Genomic DNA, 23,642 nt, shown 5'->3' with positions numbered 1-23,642 from the left:
CCTATAATCCCTAAGTTGTTTTGATTTTTCTGTTAGAGATATCTCAATGTAATTTGATGGATAATATAATTCCTTCATAGCCCACTGATATTCTTTAAGCTCTTTATCTTTATACTAATCCTGTGTTAGATATCGTCTTTCCTATTTCATTAAAATATCATTAGATACCTACTGTTACGTTTTTAGGATTATCCTAATATATTTCGCTATTTGTCTTTTTCGATTAACCAACTTGTTATCTTTGATGAATTTAAACTTGTACTTTTATTTGAAGTGAAACCTGTTTGTTGTTTTATTTAAATGTTCTGTCTTCGTACTTTAATACTTTGTTCTTCGAATCGATTACCAGTACCCATGTTGGTTTTGAGATGGCACACTCATAAATCTTTGTTGGTACTTGGAGTTGTAACTACTTAGAAGGATTTAGAGATCCAATCATTTCTTGGAGAAAAAAAATAACGTACCAGAGTTATTGATACGGTGATTGGAATATTTTCAAAAAAGATTGGTTTTGACTGGGCAAAGATAGTGAAAATTTGTTTTACTACTTAACATATTTTAATCAACACGTTTGGCTAATATTTCGATTATGCTTCAATTCATAAGTAAACAGGTAATTAGATCGATTCATTATTAATGCATGGTATTAAGAAGGATATGCACAAATTGAATTAAAGTATCAATTTACGCACATTTTACTTGCTAATCACTAAAATAATGCGAATTCAATAATTTTGAATCGATCATAGATTGTGCAACTAGAGTTGCGCAAGAGAGTTAGTATCGAATCGATTAGCGGCGGCCGAGATTCGATATCGGCTTGCAGTGAGCTTGGACTTCCGTCCATGAATTTTTGTGGGATGTTGACACGGAAACATACATACATCACTAACGATGATTGTTAATCAGGTCGTTGACGCACATTTCAGTGAAATTGGCTAATGAACTTGCGTAGAAGTTCTTCGAAGTCAGGCGATACTTGGCATCAATTGACGGACGAGGTAGTGCTTTAACCACATTCAGGAAATTGTAATTGTTAAAAGTATGATGGAAACATACAATAAGGAACTGTTTTCATAGGTTTTAATCGATTTCCGAGTTAAAAACAACAATGACAAACTATACGAAATCTATAGATCAGTACAAAGTACCAAACTATACAATAACTAACTACACAATAAAACAAAACATACACAAAAATCAAATCAAAAAACAATGTAATAATAATATTCAATGAATGAATTAAGTACGATGCAACAGAACAATAACAATAGAACGTGTTATTTAATTGTAGCCACGTGTTTTGAATCCGTAATGTGTTCGTAACACTTGTCGTAAGAACGCCATGTTTGGACGAGTGTTATAATTAGTGTTACTAGTTGATTGTATGGGGACACTGGGTCAGGAAGGGACGTGCGTATTGCAGTAGGTAATAGTGAAAGTTATTGGTCTATAGATGGTAGAAGGATTTTGGAGAAAAAACTCGGGTGAAGTATGGAAAAACATATTATCGTCGATACGATCGATACTTTTGAAGTCGTGTAAATCAAATAAATAAGTAAAATCGAAAATAAGAATCTATATTAGTAAATAAAGGGAAAAATAAATAGAGAAAAAAATATAACCACCATATGGTTATATTATGGTTAGAAAATCGTGAATTTAATCAAAGTTTTTAGTCGGCCTGATACCGGACAAATACCTGATCGTTGTTACGTGTGTACAACATCATAATCATCTTCATACTGATATTTATGAACCCAAACCAACTATAGACCGACTAAAAGTTTGTAATGTGCGCAAACTCTCAGTGAATAGATGCAGATCATCAGAAACAAGATACCCTATAAGGACCTTGAGACGTAAATGCAGTCTGCTTGCGTTTATCGTAGATGCAACAGCGCTCTGGGAAAACCATTGTCACACGGCCCGACAAGGATGCGAAATTAGGTGCCTTATTATCTAGTGTTGCAAATGAGAATTAACTGTTATTCTCATCTTGCCTGTATCTATTTCTAACAAGTTTATTAGATCCTGTTTTGAAGCTTATTAAAACTAGACTTTATCATTAATATTCGTTCTGCACTTTGTATACCTTTTTCTACAAAATTTAATCTTCAAAGTTGTCCATAATTGGCTTAAATTTTTGCGTTAAAATTAGTAGACTAATTCCATTAACCAAAAAAGTATGACTTTTCATTTCCAGGATTTCAATGTTAGCAGTAAGTTTGCTAATTAATATACTTGTTTATTGCAGGTAAACTAAAGGCTTCCTCAGCTGTACCTAACACTGTAAGATATAACCATTTTTACTCATTTCTACGTTTCTTGCTTATCGTTCTCAAGGCTTTAATTTTAGTGTTTCGTTCAAGTCTGTCGTTATACTACTGATTTTAAATTATGTAACGTGCAGAATGTGGGAAATTGAGGCGTGTTGACCACGGATATCCGGGGTTTTGAATATGTACGAGCATTTTGAAATCACTTACGTGTGAGTAGGTGGACGCCTAAGCTATTTTTTGTCCTAGACTTTAATTTATTTCAAATTGATTATATTACGATAGTTCACATGAGTTACTGGCTACTGATGACTCTTGTCGATATTATACGACTGTTTTGCACTCAGATGTTAAAAAATATGTAATCTTGAACATGCTAATTCAATTGGTCCCCACCTAAAAACACGATAAACAACCGGTTCCTAAGTATCTTAAAATAAACTCTTCAACATTTTATACTTTTGCAAAACATTTTTTTATCATCTTTTAAATCTTGTATCCTTATTTCTAAAAGCAAAAGACCAGATACTACTATAAGATGCTATAAGCTCTCCACTTCATAGTTTTTGGTAATGCCAAAAACTTTCAAAAACAGAACCATTTTTTCGAATTTGGAACGATTTTTCGAATCTCTGGTCACAATCTCCCTGACCTGCGTCAACATTGCTATCGCCAGATGCGTGCGCCCGCGCCGTGCCGGGCCGTGCCATGCCTGCAACATATCACACTATTGTACGCAACCGTAATTAGATTCGTATGTACAGTCAACTGCAGGTCAGTGGTAATAGTTTTATAGGAACATCGTACTTATTACTATTGAGTTAAGGTGCATGACAGTTACCACTAATGTGCAGTTTACTGTACGTATACTGATTAAGGTCAGGATATTTGAAGGTCTTTGATGGAGAAGATAAGGAAATGACTTTGATTAGCAACGGCTATAGCCTAGTCAATGAGTGGGATTATGTATGATCTTGTTTTATGCTTAAAGCTGTAAGTTTAATTGAAGCTTTTATTGAGGAAGAATATTATAAAGCAGTAACCCCATTGCAGTTTGAATGTCATACAGAATCCAGAATTGAATTATCTTTGTCCTCTACAAGTTGATTTTTGACAATATTAGAAAATGGCTCATAAAGACAACATGCATAAGAATCCTGCAAACTTTTTGCTAACATCCAAATCTAACATGGAAGATTTTAAGGTGCCACTAGTATTGAACACGCCATAATTTTCCCATATAAAGAGTTGAATTGAGGGAAATTGATTACTCAAGTCTCTAGATGAGTTGTCAACTGGTGTGACTAGTCGCACTGTAGCTAAATTCAATCTGTTAATGCAATACGTGATGTATTGGTATCAGTTGGTACCGTTTTGTGGAGTACCGTTAAGTTTTAATAAGTAAGCTCTGAATCATATAACCTCGTGTTTGAAAAGATGAGCAATACCAAAACTTTTTCAGATTGCTTCTTATTCTTACGGCTGTTCCTATATTCTATCTATCGCTTTTTTTGCTTATACCAGAGATAGGATTTTTTTTAACTACTTGTATGAGGCTAATGTCAAAATTCTATCTCTAGAAAGCAAATTAACAGATTGATAAAATATTGGGAAAGGATGTTCGTAGATTGCTAGATGAGTCACCTCAGATTGACTGTTTTAATGATATCATGAAAACTTAATATTCAATCTTCATGAGTCCATTAAACATTTAATAGAAATTAATATGCAATTTTAGCTACTGTAAAATCTTTCGATATACCGAATTCTCTAGAACTGGACGTTATAACCAGTTGTTTACTTGTTATGCTAAATCGAAATTAATTATTGTTATTATATTGTTTACAAACTTTATAATTTCCTAAATGAAATTGTACAAGAGACTGTCTATTATGTTGAATTAATGAGTTCACCAGCTTGCATTGTGAGGCATTTAATTATATAAACAGTTGCTAAAACGATCAAATTCTAGACTGGTTTTTGCATTACTATCTAGACTATCTAGGATTGTAGATTTTGCAATTCTTCTGTCGACAGATTAGTATCGAGTGTTTCAAAGAACATTGCCAACTGTATTGATAAATCAAAATCTAATATTCAATGACGGACAATAGAATGATAGGAAATTGATGCTTACAAATTGTAATAGGTAAGCAATATTTGTTACACAAATGCATTTTCAAATCTCAATTGATTTGGGACAAGTAAACAAAAAATAACTGTTGATTCTAGGAACTGTATTTATATTTTGATATTTTCATACAAAACAATGATTGTATTTTTCTTTGCTTCCTGGAAATATTGATAGGTTCGCTCTCAAAGCTACTCACATTCTTCTTGAATACCACTTAACGTATTTAAGATGGTAGAATGGATTTTAATATAAAATTATTCCGAAGTCTCGACCCAATTCAAAAAAGAAGGTACCTAAGTACTCTTCCTAAATTGATCTCTAAAAGTGGTACATTATTAACAAGTTTATAGCAAAAAAGTAAGGTTTAACTTCAACCAAGGCTTTGGAACGAATTCAGTACACAATGGATCTTTGTGTTCGAACTACAAATTGATTTAATTGCACATACAAATGTCTATCAAACAGTGGAAAGGAACGGAACCACCTTGTAATGTCGTCGTGAATATAACGAGTGAAGGCTTTTCAACTTCCTCTATATAGGATGAAGAATTACCTAGGAGAAACAGTGTTATGTTGAGAAGCATGGGAACCTAAACATTTTCTAGTGGCTAGCCCCGGTTGAACCCAGTGTATGTGTCTCCGAATCTTCCTTAAGAATCACTCTATTTAGTAAAAACCCTTGTATGTTTTTATCATGATTCATCTATTACGGACAGATTGCTAGACGAGGCGACACGCTCTGTTCCATAATGGGTGTGTAGCGATGTTTCATTTGTGTTCGTACACCATTGTCATTGCTCTTTATCATAAGCTGATGATGGTTATACAAAGAAATATGTGCAGTTAGCTAGAGATCCCATTGTGTACCATCCAGGACAACCGAAGACATTCGTTTCGCGAAAATGAGAAATTAACAAAATTGTCCGCATCACGGTTGAATGAATTTGGTAGTTGTTTGCTAATTAAGTGCACGATTAGTAATGAAAGTGGAACTCGACGGAAAAGGAAATGCTGAGGAAGCAGAGGTTTCCTTTTACAATGTAGGTGACGATATCCCGAGTGTTAATGCAAATTTAATTGCAAACTAGCACTGTAAAGACGTAGACTTAAAATAAATCAGAGATGTAGAACAACATTACTGGATAGAAAATCTTAGATACAACATTATATATAGGGAATGTCTAATAAGCATTTAACGTATGAAATCGCTGGCAAAATCTAGTCGAAAATGAGAGAAAAGAAACTGGTGGATTGTGTTGTATTGACTGTGTACGTGATATAATTTGGACTGATCCCCAACTTCTAGCGCTGGACCAAAAAATTGAGCAAGCTAACATAATTTTACACAACACCAAAATGTAGCAATATTTGTAAGTAATTAATAGGAAACGATAGAAATTAATTAATTGCACGACAGACGGTTGGAGCTAGTGTAAAAATAAAAGACTATGTAAGTGTCGTTTTGTTGTTTATGGCTGATTGGCCGTAGAGGTTGTTTATGAAATGGGCAATGGCATAAAAACTATGAAGGGCGGAGGTGAAGTAATGAAGATATAGTAGAAGATTCGAAACGGTCGGAAAGACCCGGAACATTGCGAAGTAAAAGGGTTTCAGATCGGTCCGTCGGTTAATAAAAAACAAAACAGGTAAATTTGAAAAAAATATCATACTTATTATTTTCGTTTCTTAAGAGTTTATAGGCATCACACAATTCAGATTCAACCAAGACAAGATCACAAGGGCTTTGGTCATGGAGGAAGATTTGTGTATTATCTAATACATGTGTTTTCGAGGAAGGTAAGCGTAGTTAGTTGGACAGGTTCAACAGGTCAGAAACGTGGAATGGAAGATAGTAGGCTAATGTGCATGATAGCAGCAGTAAATATATCGGCCGAGGCATGTCATTATGCATCGTCTGTTCACAGTTATATAACTGTTTAAGGTTGCTTTATATAGCCCAAATGACTGATCAAAACAAATCCTTGAACTCTAAAGTTTAAGTTTTTTTTCGCCACCTTATATTTGCTAGATAATTTGAGACGTGGAGCAGATACAGCGATTACCGCAGTTTTTTATCCCAAGCTGCATAATCTAATGTGATGAAGATGTAAAAACCAAAAGCGCAATTCCCTCTATAAATACAAACATAACACTTAACTATGGTGTATTAACAATTAACACTTGATCACGACTGTTTCTCAGAAGACGTATGACAAAAAAACGCGACAAAAACGAAACACACAATGAAGCTATTCGCGTTAATCGAAGGCTCCCAATTAATTGTAACAGATGATGATGAAAATAGTTTTTTAGCTTCTGTAGCTGATGAAGCGTATTCTGTACGAAATCAGTCTTCAGTACTCCGTGAAGGTGATGAAATTATTTCAAAGGTCCTTTTTTATCTGTCATAAGTTACGTGAAACCAGTGTGAATGATTCTACACTTGACAGCGCGGAACGAAGCACTAGGTAGCCGTGACCGGAGATTTAATAAAAGTAAATTAATAATTGTTGTTTTTGGTATGTGAGAATACTTGTTAGTTAGTGATATGGTTTGCGTTAACTCTGAAGTAACAAATGTGTCTGAAGGTAAGAAAGATGAAATTACAGTTAAAGATGATCTTGACAGAGGAAGAATAGGTAACGAGGATAATAGAAATTACCTTGTGGAAAATATATTACCAAGGGTATCTTTCCAATTGGAGTAATATGGAAAACTTTGAAAAGGGACAAGCAGGGGGACTCATGAGGCAATACCTGATACATTAAATTTTAAAATAAAACGTGCATTCCATAAATGAAAAGGAATGATTTCACTTTCTTTGAAAACAATGACTGGGTAATGTTTGTTAAGTCCTGATTAAAAATATATTTCTTCATACATCACAAGAAATAAGATGGAAATCCCCAGCATTAAGTTTTTAAATATAGTCAAAGATAATATTAGCATAGGACCTTGATGTGCACTGGCTGTGTCTTTGTATCCTTTGTTATTTTTTCTTTTATTTAAAATTTAAATCGACACCTCCCGACTGGATCAATGAACTGAAATATGAGTAAATGAGTAAACTGAAAAGACCCTTTTAGAAAAGTCTTGCTGATTCTTTCCTCTGTGTCGAGGTATTTAGTACCTTAGTATCGGTGGTGGTAGTAATCGGTGGTTTGGAGATAAGCGAGGAAATTAGATCTTGAGATTATGGAGCCTGGAATAACAGGTTTGGGCAAATCTATTTTTGGAACAGGGTACTTCAAGAAACGAAGATATTTGCTATTTTCGTTCTTTGTTTAGAAAAAAAAACTAGGTCAAAAATATGCAACTGCTGATTAGCATAACCTAACTGATCTCTTAAGAACAACGGTTGTAACACAAGGGAAAAAACAGTAAAGTCATTGTCGGTACATCCTTGTTCATGATTCATGTATGTCTCAGTATGTTTCGGGTTCAGTGGGTCACCGGCCGGGAATCGAACCGGTCGGAGCACTACTCCACACCTACGTGCTGTTTGTGATCTTTCAATGTCAAGATGTGTATGAGTAGGTATGTGTTGATTTCGATATTTACTTGCGAATGTGCGCAAGAGCAGATCTGTGTGAATTTTGTCTGTCTTTACAAATAATTTGAGCAAAAGAAATACGATGAGTAATCAAATCGATTACACTTTTTTTTTTGTTATAATCCACCCTGTAAGACTTTGTTGTGTTTTCAATTAATATTCTAGCTCATATTCTTGCTTGCTAAGATGACTGTCTGCCTTTTTATAAATCTTCCTACCATTACAATCCGTTACTGTTATAAGGATATTTCAGTACCTGTACTTCAAAGCAAACTGTATCTTATATTCACCAATTCACTGTCCTCTTAATTTTATTATTACTCGATCTTATTATTCACTACCACTTCACCCATATTTCCACCCACCATACCCATTTCGGAAGTGGATTGGATGGATCCATACATTTTCTCTTCGAGCTTTTCACATATCCTCGTTGAGTACAAAACTTGTTCAACTATTAGCATATCAAGTTCTCAAGTTCCAAATCTCGGACATGTGACAATCTCGTGTCGAGCTTTATGATTTAGTAAAACACCGATTGCTTACGTAATATCTTATTGTATCTTTTGGTATATACAGGAAATTATGGTTGTTAATTTGAGGATATTGCTCACACTTTTACTTTTTGTTAAGATTTTGTAATTTGTGAGGATATAGTATAAAAGTTGTTAAATTGCTGGCTATACCTACTGCAATGATGTTGCGCGTAAAAGTAGCTGTTGTACGGATGAATTGTTATAATTTTAGGCATTTTGACCTCGAAATACCTTGTAGATGTAGTTTATGTGGACTTAAAAGCACGAATTTTGACCGATCGATAGAACTCAGCCTATTGCAATAAAGCCTTGCGCATACGACCCTTGTTATATCATTAAGATTGACTGGATCCGTCTGGGTCTTTCGAAAGCCTTTTTCACATACAGTGATGATTATAAGTACAGGTAGCAGTAATTACCTACATGCAGTGAGTACATAATATACAGTAGTTGACCTGTGAACTATGAACATGACGTGAACTTACTGGTTACACTTTTACTTCCGTGAAATTGTAGCATTGGGTTCTGTCCGTATATGGTAGTAAGTAAAAGAAGTTAGTATTAAGTATTTACAATTGCAAAGATATTTACAACAAGTCAAATAAAAATAAAGTAAATTTCATCCGTGACCTTCCCGGATCAGAATAGGACCTCCCCATCTCTCTCCCGTGGGTGTCGTAAGAGGCGGCTAAGGGAGCTAAGGCCTAGTGCATTCCCAAGGAGGGTTAGCGTCAGGCAGGCGGCCGGGTGTAATACTTATGCCAAAACATATTGTAGTACCTATGTTAAGGTCCGAATATATTATGAATAGAAATGTATAGAAGGAGAAAACGTGCTGCGCCGACCCCAAATAAAATTGGGATAAGGGCAGGAGGATGATGAAGGATATTCACGACAAGGTTGCTGGATTATTTGAAAGACAGGTTTAAATTACTTATATCCTTAGCCTGTTTCATATTCGGTCGGTTGGCATCTATCGGTGGACAGTTGAACATCTTCTTTCATTTTATTGTTAAGACAGACAATCACGGTGGAGGACTTTGTTTGTGCACTACTATTGTGCAAAAATAAATAAATTATGAAGACGCACTCTGCATAATAACGTATGTCTCTAAATGCCAGTCAATTTAAATCAATTGCGACACAGTTCTAAATCAAGATGATAATTTGTTTATTATGATGAGAGAGTTCATTAGCCTTGCCATTTAACTGTTTATCTTATTTTATAGAACAACTTAGTGCCATCCTTCAATATATTGCTATATATGCGATGAATCTTGAGAAAGGATTTAATGGAATTCATCTCATCGCCTTACATGGACCTTAATTGTTCCAAATACTACAAAAATAGCTTGACAAAGTAAGTTATAAAATTATGGTATAATATCTCGAGAAAATCTAGAGCGTTTTGGGAATGTCTCTAAAGAACTGTCGTGCAGTCACAACCAAGTTTTTAAAAACAAAAATACGTTTTCAGAATACCAAACAATGATTAAAGTGATTATGATAATAATTAAGTACCAAAAACAAACATTTAATATTCCTCAAAAATTATAATGACTGAGTCTTTACCGTGCTTAAGTTATTCAACAAGTTTTTGCCAAGGAGGCGAAAAAACATGAAGTTCTTTGTACTTTTTGCAGTACCAACTTATTTTAACTTATCACTGTTCAAGATCAAAGTGCATTCCTGCAATGACATACTTTTTATGCAGTGTTCTTTATTTATCTTCATGTCTGAAGATGACGAATGTTAAAATAATAAATAAAAATATGTATCCGACATATTTCATATTTTCTAGTGGCGACCCGAGTGACTACCGTCCTCCCGCACCCGATTAAGAAGTAGCTCTTGTCCATTCTCAGGCTTTTACACTATCTGTGTCTCAAACATTAAAATTGATTGAGATGTAAAGATCATTAAGCATCAAATATTTGTCTATTTTTCGTCCAGATAATTCTTTGGCCAAATTAATTATAACAAACCGTCACACTTAATTAAGTTGAGTCGTAAAATCGCTTTATTTCGTCTCAAGATTTTCGTGAAAGTCAGTTTCCAATGTTCATTTTAAAACATTGAAAATATTGCAATCAGAAGATATTTGTGTAGAATACAAAAGGCTTGACGTTACGTATTGCTAAATCTGTCATTGGCGAATTCTATTCTTGTTCGTAATTGGTCTACTAAACGCCTTGATATACTTTGCACAATAGAGCTGGGAACTCCACTTTTTGCTTATCTGCTGCATTTACTAAACGTCATATGACCTGCACATCTGTCACGACATTATGAACTTTGTCGTTTAAGTCCTAAGGTTAAGATTTGAGCGAAAGGTGATGGAGGAATTATTATTGTAGCGTGGTTAATCTTAAACGATTGTCTTAGCAAAGAAAAGGTAAATTAGTATCTATTAAGCTTATTTCATTAACTGCTCAATGAAGGAATGGGTTACACGTTGTAATTAAACTTACAAAGCGATTATTTCATAGTATAAATACATAGATCAAATGGAAATTCTGTCAACATTACGAAGGAATGCTCACCTCATCTTAAAATTACTAACTTAACCTCAACTACACACATTACGACGTTGTGTTACGTTTGTCGACGTTTCAAATGTATCAAGACTACAACTCAGTTCAAATGATTATTCAAGCACTTAGGTTCTCAGTGGTCCATGTCCTAGTTACTATCTCACTTATACCAACGCTAGCCAGCCAATCGAGCATACAGTCATGTACCATTTGTCCGCTGGTTCTATAAATACCGCTGTATGCGCGCGCGCAGCGGTCGACACCGCTTGACCTTTGTGTCAAATTCATTCAGTATTGTAGTGACATGCTCGCCTCGCCTCGGCTTAATGCCTCGCTTCGAGGCCTTTTATTTGTTGTTTATGAGTTATTAGCCCTTACAAGATGAGTAGGTTCGTTTAAAAACCCTTGACTTGTGAAAGTCTTTTAATTCTTTAGTATTGAACATTGAGTTCTTAATGTTATTAAAATAAACTTATGTACACTACCATTGTCGGCACAGAAATATTTAGTAGTAGAAATGTTCATATTATGAGAATGTACTCAAGTAGGTATACCCATGAGAATAATTAAATTCCTTACATATTTTCGCTCTCTGTTATAAAAGAATTCTTATTATATTTCTAGATCGTTTATCTAGTTTATTGATCCATATAATCGTTTGAGATAACTTACTAATGCACCACCCGGAATATAAGAAAGAAAATGATATACCTACCACGTCTTACTCAATTTGATGATACATACCAGATTCGTAGACAGTTTACATAAAATCCGTACCCAGTAGATTAATGTATCCATAATGTTACAATTCTTCGTACAGAAACGTATTTACATCGGATGAAAGTGAAAAGGAGACAGTGTAAGGCTAATGACGTTTTCACTAACTCTTTATTATACCACGAGATTATTGGGAAAGCTCGTTATATAGATTACGGTGATCGCTGACCATGTTTTCTAATGCAATATGCTGTAACTTTGTGGGCTAATGTCACACGCGTGCTGTAGAACACTCTCGCTGTACTGTTAACTTCTAGGCAGTTATACGCTCCTGGTAACTGAGATATCTTTGGGACGTTGTTATTGAACCAAAAAGTAGAGTAGATCAAAAAAAAGACAAAGCATTTGTCATGAATTGGATACTTTGCAAAATATTACATTCAACTTGCGAATTGCATTGGCTCATCTAAAATGAATTGCTTCGCAAGAAATGCCTCCCGTATAATATTATGGTGTAAAGACTATTACTCAAATGCCTCGCAAATAATTTTGCTTACGGCACAGTGATTTCTTCTGCAATGTTGCTAAATTGCTTGACACTTCTTTATGCTCAAACATTACATTGTGCGAAATATAATAGACTTGAATGGTACACGTAATAAAGCAAAAACACACGACACGAAAATGGTACACGTAAAAAAAAAAGTCGTGGTGGCCTAGTGGGTAAAGGACCAATCTCTCAAGTATGAGGGCGCGGGTTCGATCCCAGGTCAGGCAAGTACCAATGCAACTTTTCTAAGTTTGTATGTACTTTCTAAGTATATCTTAGACACCATTGGCTGTGTTTCGGATGGCACGTTAAACTGTAGGTCCCGGCTGTCATTGAACATCCTTGGCAGTCGTTACGGGTAGTCAGAAGCCAGTAAGTCTGACACCAGTCTAACCAAGGGGTATCGGGTTGCCCGGGTAACTGGGTTGAGGAGGTCAGATAGGCAGTCGCTTCTTGTAAAGCACTGGTACTCAGCTGAATCCGGTTAGACTGGAAGCCGACCCCAACATGATTGGGAAAAAGGCTCGGAGGATGGTACACGTAATAAAGCTTCCAATTTATTAGTTGTTACTCAACAGCAATCACCTATGCAGTGACAACATCATTGCCTCATTGGTCACGGGGGCAAAGCGAATGAACCTGGCTTTTTAACAGTAGGACCTTAGTAGTTTCGATAGAGTTCTGGCATTTTATGTCGACCTGGTACTCGTGAGTCATGGTGACTCACATTATTCAACTGTAAAAGATGACATTTAAATTCCACTGTTGTTAAAATCAGAAATTGTAACTTATTATAAAGTTTTCGGCTGATTTCAGGTTCTCAAATCAGTTATTGCATATTTTATTCGCATAGATTCCTTTTTGCAATTACATACCTAGTTTCTTTCATTGAATACCTGATTTAAAAAAAATTATCCTCTTCAAATTATCCTCCACCAAGAAACATAAAGTCTAATCATAGCAACATCGTTTTCCCCTTTACCGGACGGAAATTACGAAATGGTCATACAAAATTGTCTGCGTTTTTTGCTAGTTTCTTCACCAGTAACCTATGGCCGCGATGATTATATTACGAAAGAGGCAATACTTGAATATAAGAAAAAAACAACAATTGATAGAAGTCAGGTGTCCCAGTGGTACAATGGTAAACAAAACGTTATTTTAGCAACGTTTTAATTTCATGGTCATTTGGTTGGTTTGCGGAGAGCGTTCACCAAGGTTATGTTGCGTTGTTCACCGTTAATCATAACTACGCTACTAGTGTCAAATGTGCTGTGTTTTGGTTGTATTTTCGTACATTCCAGATGTTTTTAGAGCGCTCAGCTCTCTGAATTGACTTGAAGATGCATGCAAGAAAAGGCATAAAGTAGACGTTTAATTGTGGAGATCCAAAAATGGAAAGATAATGTGTAATAACTTATTGTTGATGTTAGATATGAATTTTCATTAATGATTAAATAAAAGTACCTTAATTTCCTCCCAAAAAATCCCCAAGTAAATCAAGTGAACAATTATACAAGCTGTTGATTTGCATCCGTGCCATATTCAAGGAGGTAATTATGCTAATGATTCTCGACCCAAATCAATAAAAAAATTGGTACGTAATTTTTTTTTCTCTAATTTTTTTTCGGAATTCTGTAAATGTCATCTAGCCTTATTTAAACTTAGCGCGTATGTTACTGGCGTTAAAACCGTGCTGCACCCTCACACAATTGCAAACACAAAGCATACGCAACGATCACTCATAAATTTCATTCATAAAATTGGATTACTTCGGAAATACCACGACATTACAATGACAAAAAAAGCAGTGCATATTAGTTATTTCCCATCTACTGTAATTCCAATCGATTATTTACGTATTGTATGTCCTCCTCCTGAACTATGGCACAAATGCAAATCAACACCTTGTATTTCGACGAAAGATCAGCGATGCGAGATGCTATCAATCTAAAAGCGACACCGATATGATCTATGTATCAAAAACAATTAAAGTCCATTTAATCTAATCGGCAGCAATAAATGGTAACAATATTTAGTGTGAGCAAATCAAATACTAGAGGGAGAAAGCCATACTATAAATATGCATAACTCAGATGATTTCTCTAGCTGCACGCTAGATGTGCGCGTGCGTTTCTTCTATGAAAACTGCGCGTCGCGTCGCCCGAATTGAGTAACCGTTTCAGTTGATTTATAAGCTCTTATTGTATAATCGGTTATTTTTCTTTGTTTGGTGACGTTAAATGATTTTTCGGTGATTTAATACTCGAGTCAATTTCGTGGGTTTAATACTCGAGTCTTTTAGTTTTTCAGCAATTTTCCGAGAAGTGGTTACATTAATTGATGGCAATAGGCAATATTAGTTATTTATTGTGCAGTCTTCAGACATACGTGAAAAGTATGATGCATTTTTCTGCAATTCAAGCTGTAAAAGATTATTTTCTAACAGTGGCCAAGCCCAGACGTCGGATAAATAAACAAAATAGAGTATTTGAAAGAGATTCTTACACAATTTATGCTTTATAGTTTTTCCTTTGACTGCTGATCATCAATGGGACATGAATACACTTTATTCAGCGTACTATCGTAAAAGTAATGTACATTTAACCGTTAACTGATGAAATCCCAAAGAAAAGTTTATAAATTATTCAAACAATTGAACGGTTCGTCTCGAGAAAATAATTATGATTGATTCTTATGGCATGGAATTTTTATGTTCCAATCGTTATTTCATCGATGCGTTTATGGGCGTAAAATGTTACAGAGGTTTGATGCACATTCTATAGTTATGTTTCTTAGTAAACTACTTATTTTTCTGCGTTCCTAGTAGCTCATATGTATTAAGTATCATATTTTTCTTGAATTTACCTATTGTAAATTCAAGAAAAATATATATGTCGGAGACTGTCAATAGTACGGACACTAAACGTCACGCAAGCGCGCCCTCTAGCGGCGTTTCCGGTGAAACAACATTTTGGCGCGCTTGGCAGAGTGGTGGCGGTCAGCGTGGCGTCCGCGGAGCTCAGTCTTAGCTCAGTCTTGGTCGAGGCTTCGTCGAGTCTTCGTGGAGTTGTCGCGTTACTGCCTTTCGTTACGTGTAGTGTACCTGGTGTTATTGCCTAGCGTTGTAGTACCTAAACTTATTGTAACGGTTCTTCTAACCTAACAGACAGACATGTGTTGCTGGGGAGTTTGTTCCGCCACTTCTTCTCCCCAGCCAAAACACATAGGAAGTGGCGAAGGGCGGGCGTTTTGGGGGCTGTCTTTTGTTCTGACTAATTTGAATAAACGTTTGAGTTTTTAGTTTGTTTGAGTTTTGAGTTTCTTTGAGTTATCTCTTTACTTGATTACCCTAACTGATGTCGGACGATAGTGCCATCCTGATGACGCCTCCGACATCAGAAGTGGGATGCAATCCGAATGCCCACATGCGTTTCGAATTCGCCATGCGAAGATAAATTTCTACCCACTAAAAAAAAAAAAAAAAAGAATGTAACGTCGATAATTTGAAATGGAGTTTGTGGGGGAAGATTTATTAAGAATTTCAGCGAAGGTACAAGTATGGTAACACGGTTATGGTAATGGTATTGTTTTCCATTGTTACATGTCAAGCTAGTTATTGAAGGTATGCTAGAAAATTAACCGAATTTGTCTTTTTTTCATGTTTCAACAATGACGGTCGTTATTGAACAATATGGCGACAAAATTACTGCGGAGCATCCCAGCTGCCAGGAGCCCAACGTGTCAACGTGTCGTGTGTTATCGTGAGTTCGGAGTATTGGTGCTTGTGCATCTCCGTGGCTTCACGTCCGCGAAAGCCCCGCTGTACTGCGCGCTATAGCGATGTGCGCATTGTCACGCACGTTGAGTGGAAACCCGGTGAAACCGATCCATTTTTGGTTTATTTTTGTGGTTATTTGTCATATGACATTTATAAACTTGAGAGGCAGTTTCAGTCTCGCTGATTAGTGTTGGTTATGAACTGCCTGGGTTCGAGGAGCATTCATTGCCACAAGCGTCCTTATAAAACTGCTGTTAGGTTTGTTTTGATCCGAATGTGTCCAGGAGCAGGAGCAGGAGCAACATAATGTTGACGTGACCTTCATGAATTGCATGGTTGGGAAAATCGTCAGTCAGTGAAATTAGATTTATGCCATGATAGTAATATTGTCATAGTTGTTATGAAAATGTTGTGATAAAATTAATCGATTTCCGATTTCTTTTGCATGTGATAATCCCGTGAGCCTCTCCTGCTTCGAGTGAAAGGAGTCTAGTCTGCTAGTTCGTCGCTGTGGTGTCCGCGAGCGCGACGCCTGGCTTCTACTGCGTGCCGGATTTCAGCCTGAACATACACAAGACGCTATGCACAGAGATGTTAAGAGACGCCTGAATGATAAACATGGTGAGATCAATCCAATTTTATTGTGGCTTGTCATTGTACATTGTACTGTTTGACTGACTCGTTGGCCTAGTGGTCGTAAGCGTGACTGCGTGTCTTGGGTTCGATCCCCGGGTCGCGACGAAATCGCTTTGTGGGTTTTAGAATTTGGTCTCAAACCATATAGTGCTTGATGGAGGCACTGTGTAGAATCGCGATATGTGTTGAGATGTTGATGTGTGATGGTAGGTTTTTTTAATTAATGAAATCGTAGATGATGAAAGCTAGGTTCACAGGGTTTTGTGTGTTGCGCTTTAATCACAGGGTTGATTGACTGTTAAGTTGGAAGTCACAGAGATGACTGCCGTTGAGCACTTGTCACAGGGATGGCTGAAGTGTGTATCTTATGTTTGGTCACAGGGATTACCTGGTTTATGTTTATTAACTAAAACTTCAAATTAGAATATTTCAGTTTTGCGACATTTGATTGAATTGTGCATCTTGACTATAGATTTTTGGTAAGGTGTTACGTTCACCTACTCAGTAATTTCATTGTGTTAATTTGTACTGATTTGTACCAGTGGTGGATACCGGGGTGACTTGGAAAAGACCCGTTGGCCTGTGTGATGGCATCGGGGTGACCAAGAAGAGACCCGTATACATCAGTGGTACAGTTGGTGTCATATCACTGTGGTTGTGGTTGTGGTCCCTAGGAGGCCAGAATGTGCTGAGGGCTCGGCTAAGGGACAACGGTCACGTGAAGCCTAGCGATTTAGTAATTTACAAGTTGAGTCTGATTAGCAATTCGATCTTTGATTACGTGCTTAGCTTTTAAGGTAGGTATCTAGTTTCTTCATTTGAATAGTGATTGCTATTCTTTAAATCTGTAACATGTGTGTAGGTCTTACTATCTTACGAAACGAGAAGGTTTGTTGCTGGCCCATATGTTGTCAATATTTGATGCCTAAGCACTTTCTTTTTCTGGCTTAACAGATATCATCTAAGGTGAACCGAGCCTGGAGAACAGGACGAGGTCTACTAGTCAAGCGGCGGGCGAGGTGCGCTGCAGTTGCTGTTTGGAGCGTCATCCTGCCCCAGATTCGTCGTGGAGGCCGTATGAGTTGCGACAGGCCAGGACATCGCATGTCATCGCACAAGGTGAAAGCATTCTATTGCATTGAAAATGTTTAGATTGATCAGACGTATGCCAAGTGGTCAGGTACCAAATGAAGTTAATGAGGATGAGTCAAATTGTGAGATTTAATCTGTTCCAAGCTAGATACTCTAGTTGCAGACCGGGTCAAGTGTGACCGTATGTGTTGACCGCACCAGTAGTGTCATTGTAGCCGTAGTTCGTTGAAATCGGTATGTGCGCTCAGCCTCTGGGTAGTACACCGTGAGCCCGCGGTATTGCAATGAACACTGGCGGGGGTCGGGTCTAAAAGGTTAGACCGTAGAGTCATGGGAAGACTCGGTGATCCTGGTAGATGGATTGCATAACGTAGAGTCATGGGAAGACTCGGTGATCCTGGTAGATGGATTGCATAAGCATGAGTTGCTGGGCTAGCAGAGCCGTATAGGTCTAATTGGTGTGTGTGCTTGGATACAGATTACCTAAAAGTTTGTTGTGTTACGATACTTGCCTTTGTTACCTGATCAATTGGGTTTTACATGAACTGAACTGGTATTTGATTGATTTTTAGAAATAATATAGAGCCGGTACTCAATTCTATGTCTTTATGATGAAATGTAATTTTGTGTAGACTCGGCGTTCCTATGTGAGGTTCGCAGTAAAGAGTAAAGAGTAACTGGAGGTTACTGGGCTAAGTGTAGCGGTCACATTTTAGAGTTTATTGTCTCTTGTAAGAGGCAGTGATCAGTTTTACTTTGAAATTCCTAATTTTGATTCTGAATTATTGTAATGAAACGATTATTTTCTTTCTTTTCATTGATCATTTTCCAACTAAATGTAGAGTTTGTTTTGTTGCTTGTGAGAGAGTTTAGTACTCGGTTGCTCAGGGTATAGCTTTTGAGAACTAGTTGTCACCTAAATTGTTTGTTAAAGACCTAATTGAGGCCATTTGAAGTTTTTCTTCAATTTCCTTGAGAGAAGTAAGAGAGTAAAACGAAGATCGAGAGTTACTGTTGTGGTCAGGAGTGGCCGAGGCTGTATTGTGTATACTGTGCTGTGTTTGTGTTGTTGCAGATTAACACACGAGGACGTGTGTCCTGTCAGAATGGCCGTGTCGGAGACTGTCAATAGTACGGACACTAAACGTCACGCAAGCGCGCCCTCTAGCGGCGTTTCCGGTGAAACAACATTTTGGCGCGCTTGGCAGAGTGGTGGCGGTCAGCGTGGCGTCCGCGGAGCTCAGTCTTAGCTCAGTCTTGGTCGAGGCTTCGTCGAGTCTTCGTGGAGTTGTCGCGTTACTGCCTTTCGTTACGTGTAGTGTACCTGGTGTTATTGCCTAGCGTTGTAGTACCTAAACTTATTGTAACGGTTCTTCTAACCTAACAGACAGACATGTGTTGCTGGGGAGTTTGTTCCGCCACTTCTTCTCCCCAGCCAAAACACATAGGAAGTGGCGAAGGGCGGGCGTTTTGGGGGCTGTCTTTTGTTCTGACTAATTTGAATAAACGTTTGAGTTTTTAGTTTGTTTGAGTTTTGAGTTTCTTTGAGTTATCTCTTTACTTGATTACCCTAACTGATGTCGGACGATAGTGCCATCCTGATGACGCCTCCGACATATATAAATTTACAATAATATTTTTAAATATCTTACTTTTTATCAGAAGCCATTTAATCTACAATAGCAAAATTATGAATAACTTGTTGATAATCATTTCCTTAGATATTAATCAAAATTAAAACTATTTTACGCTATCATTATATATAATGTCTTGATAAAATAAATTTACTTTTAACGGCATGCTTTGAAAGATCTTGTAGATAATATATTAATCAACAATTAAAAGGATCATTTACATTTAATTAAAAAGAAATTAATCAATTTCATCTTTTCCTGTTTTGATAACATCAATGATTTGGTAAGTTAAGATTATAATGAACCTGTGAGATATATTTTCTGAGTAAGAATTGAAATATTCATTAGAACAACCAAAATATAGGTGTGTAAAGGTTCAAACTAGCATAGTGTTGTTATTTTTATTACTTTGCATAGATTTTGAGCTTACATTAAAATATTTGAAGTTATTCCAAAAGTGCTCCTGAAAGTGCTTCATCGAAACAAATCATTGTATATTTTCATTACATTAAGTAAATAATAGAATGAGGAGACTACTGGTATTGTTAAGAAATGCAATCGGTCAAGCGTGGCCCGTTCACGTTCGATTGCCTGTAAGCCTTGACTGTGAGTCTGACTCATGATCAGTCACATCTGGTTATATCCTCGATTGAGCTGAGGACAAGGACTTGACACTTTCCTTAATGTTTAGCGAATCTATAGTTTATATTATAAAGAGGAAAATAATATATTTTTGGTTCTTTGTAATGGATAAACTCAAAACTTCTGGACCTATTTTAAGAATTCTTTCACTGTTAGAAAGCTACACTCTTCCCGAATAGCGCAGACTATATTTTATCCCGGTACGGGCAGTAAACGGAATGCGGGTAAAACCGCGGGAAAAAGGGCTCGTGGAAAAATATATGGAAGTTACATTTTGTAATGATTACATTTTAAAAGTAACATATATACCAAAATGAAGTATAGACAATGAGAATGTAGGAAAAACATAAAGGAAGAGGTGTTATTATTTTGTAAACTATTTTTGAAAAACACTTTTTCAATGTGCGGCTGTTTTCCTTTGTGCTTTTGTTTTGAATGTAGGTATACTTACATTATTTAACGTAAGTTGAGTTATATTTAGCCGGAATTGTTACGAGTACTATGTTTACATTGATCTTTTGCATCAAAGTAATATCATCTTACGTTTTCTGTATTATTTAGAGAGATTGTTCTAAATTAGCTGATAAAACAAACAAAAACCGTGAAATATCGTAAACAGTAGAATCAATTTCCTTGCTGTTTAAATAAAACTATTCGTTATTTATACGAGTATTGCACACATGTAATCTATTTACATAATATTGTAATTGGCGATAACTTGTATAACACCTGAGGTTTATTGAGCAAAAAATTCAAGGCGTTTATCTAATAAGGAAATAATGCGTACATGTGCGTGCACGCATTATGATATTACAATTATTTAAGTATGTGGTCATAGTCTTGATTAAAATTTTATAAGTCACTAGTAAATACTGTTACCTGTTATTGATAAAAAAACGATATGTCTTGGAAAGGTTTTTTTTTGGAATCTCATTTAAGAAAATTACTCCTTTATCTTCGAGAACTAAACTAAACATAGTTAGGAAAAGGTTTGGGAGATGATGATCGTTGAGAACCAAAATTAATCGTGTTATCATATGATGAACAGCGAATAAAATACCTACACATGCTCATAGACAAACTAGGATTAATATTATCAATTATCATATAGTCAATAGTCATAAATCCTATTCACGGCTAAGTAATGGCTTTTAAGGAGAGATCGGAATATAAGGTAAATGTCAAACTTGACCTACTGACATTTTAATACTAAGTACTAGCGAATAAACTATTGTTTTGATTTAGTTATCTTTAGGAGAAACTACCTATTGTTACAATTTATTGTCTGTTTATTTTAATGGTCTACTACTTATTTGTCACTAGATTAGTCTCCTGCTACTTTCTGTTATCCTAGTACTTATTGCGGCGTAGTATTATTGCGTACGTCTAGGGATCGGTTTCAAACACAGATTTCGAACGAAAAATAAGGCAGAGAGGAAACTAAAATCTATCTATTGATTTGAGAATTTGATCTTTCATATTATGAGACTTTTTTATAGTTAGCTTTTTTTTCAAATATTGTGAGAACATAAAGTTCGCATTCTTAGCATGAAATACAATACAATTGACGGAAAAAAAATATGAAGGACAATATAATTTTTCTACACAGCTGAATGAAATATAATTGGATTACACAACTTACGTCAGATATTCATCGATAAACGGATTAAAGTTGTTAGATAAGATAATAACAGAAAAATAATAGTCAATTTAATAGGACATATAAAATACTGTATTATTGGTTGTTAATAGCAGTGACTGGCTAATTCTTCAGCAATACTAAGCCTGTTTAGATAATGTTTATGATAGTTTTAATAATATTATCAAATGGAGGCCATGTACATATTATGTATTACAAAAGAACATTGTGCTGACCATCAATAAATAAATGCATTTATTGGAAACGGCGGGAATATCGTGTCTAACTGACAAGTTTTCTGAACTCTTGTGATGAACAGGAAATTACTTGAATTCCTTTATTATTTACTAGCTGGTGCCCGCGACTTCGTCTGCGCAGGTTTAGTATTTCGAACAATATGTTTACAAATTGTAGCCTATGTGTTATTCTGATGTATAAGCTATATTATTGTAAAGTTTCATTAAAATCCATTCAGTAGTTTTTGCGTGAAAGAGTAACAACCATCCATACATCCATACATACAAACTTTCGCGTTTATAATATTATAAAAACGTTTAATTATTCAAAAACCAAAGACCCTCTTTTCTTGCCAGATAGAATATAGAATATAAAATACGATCTTCGTTCGAAATTAAAAATATGAAACGTCAATTGGAACCGGTCGGGTCAAATATGATTGGAGATTTGATTGACATGGTCTGATCTGTGAGTCAGCCCGTCTTATCGGTGCAGTGGTCCAAATATGGCTAGCATAGATTTGACGCGCTTATATTCCGTAGAATAAGTTGTCCATTTTGAACAAATAAGGGACATGAAGTCGTAAATGGATTTGTGTATCAATTCTTATCCTTGCATTCAACGATTTTGAATTCGATTTAGTCTAAAAGGAGATTTAATTTAAAATATTGGTAAACTAATAGAATAAATAACATAATAGCCGCGCACTTACAGACATTTTTAGATTGACAGTTACTTATTTACGACTCATAATAAAATTGCTGTAACCAAGTCATTTATAATAATCACAATGGTTATTGCTTTTACGATTTTCTCATGACGAATACTCCAATACCTGTGTACTTATTACTTATTAGGTGTCTAAACTTCGTACACGACGGTCTCAAGACACGAAGCCGGTGACCTTCCACGGTTCCGCATACAACCAGCGAGCTTCCGTTCTCTTCTGCTGTCCTAGTACTTGTCACTATATTTCGAAATTGATAATTATTGTCTCCTGGTACAATCCCATGGCATGGTTAGATTCGAATGAAATACATGTACACACTCGAATGATATACTTTTACTACTTCCTCTGGCTCCAAAATTGAATTTGTAGTCTCACTATTCCCTATTATTACCCAAACTCTACAATACAAGTAAACAATTTACAGTAAAGAAAACATCGTGAGAAACACACGCCCATACAAACAATACGTACTAAATGATCCTAAACATAATAATAGGTATTGGTATCTGAGATCAGTTAGGCAAGCCGAACGTCAGTGAACGTGAAGCCGAGAGCCGATTGCGCACGAAGACGCCATTTATAAAGTTTTGCAACAGAGCTAAGGAAACACCCGAGGATGTACTATGAGATGAACTTCGCCACTACAGATTTGAAAATGGAACGCGGAATTTGTCGAAGGAGTTTTAACACAAACACAATAGATTCGAATCACATTCGAATGTTGAACTCCTAATTTATTATGTGGTCCTGGTCGATGTTCTTTGGGATTGTTTTCATCGGATAAGGCATCCCTGATTTTGAAACTGCTTTGGGTTTAGAAAAAGCAGTCGTACCAGAATTTCTGATTGATTTTATTGATATTATATTTTTGGATGTATGACTCAGTTGTGTTATTTAATGTAAGTGCTCATTTTGGCTGTAATACGATGACTTAGCTGTTTTATTCTG

The 23,642-nt window shown here is 36.0% G+C and overlaps 1 protein-coding gene across 2 annotated transcripts in view; it reads left to right on the top strand.

Annotated features, from left to right (window-relative positions):
* LOC124636836 (mucin-17-like) overlaps positions 1-23,642 on the top strand; it is a 68,745-nt gene that overhangs the window by 11,295 nt on the left and 33,808 nt on the right. Inside the window, exon 2 of one of the 2 annotated variants that reach the window (XM_047173020.1) lies at positions 2,258-2,292. The exons of the other annotated variant lie outside the window; for it this stretch is intronic. The gene's annotated coding sequence lies outside the window, so the exon portion shown is untranslated. The remainder of the gene's footprint in view (positions 1-2,257; positions 2,293-23,642) is intronic. 2 annotated transcript variants of the gene reach the window in all.

Source organism: Helicoverpa zea, chromosome 15 (assembly GCF_022581195.2).
Source record: "Helicoverpa zea isolate HzStark_Cry1AcR chromosome 15, ilHelZeax1.1, whole genome shotgun sequence".
NCBI classification, from domain to species: Eukaryota; Metazoa; Arthropoda; class Insecta; order Lepidoptera; family Noctuidae; genus Helicoverpa; species Helicoverpa zea.
Note: the sequence above shows the minus strand (reverse complement) of the source record. Positions and strands in the feature narration are given on the sequence as shown.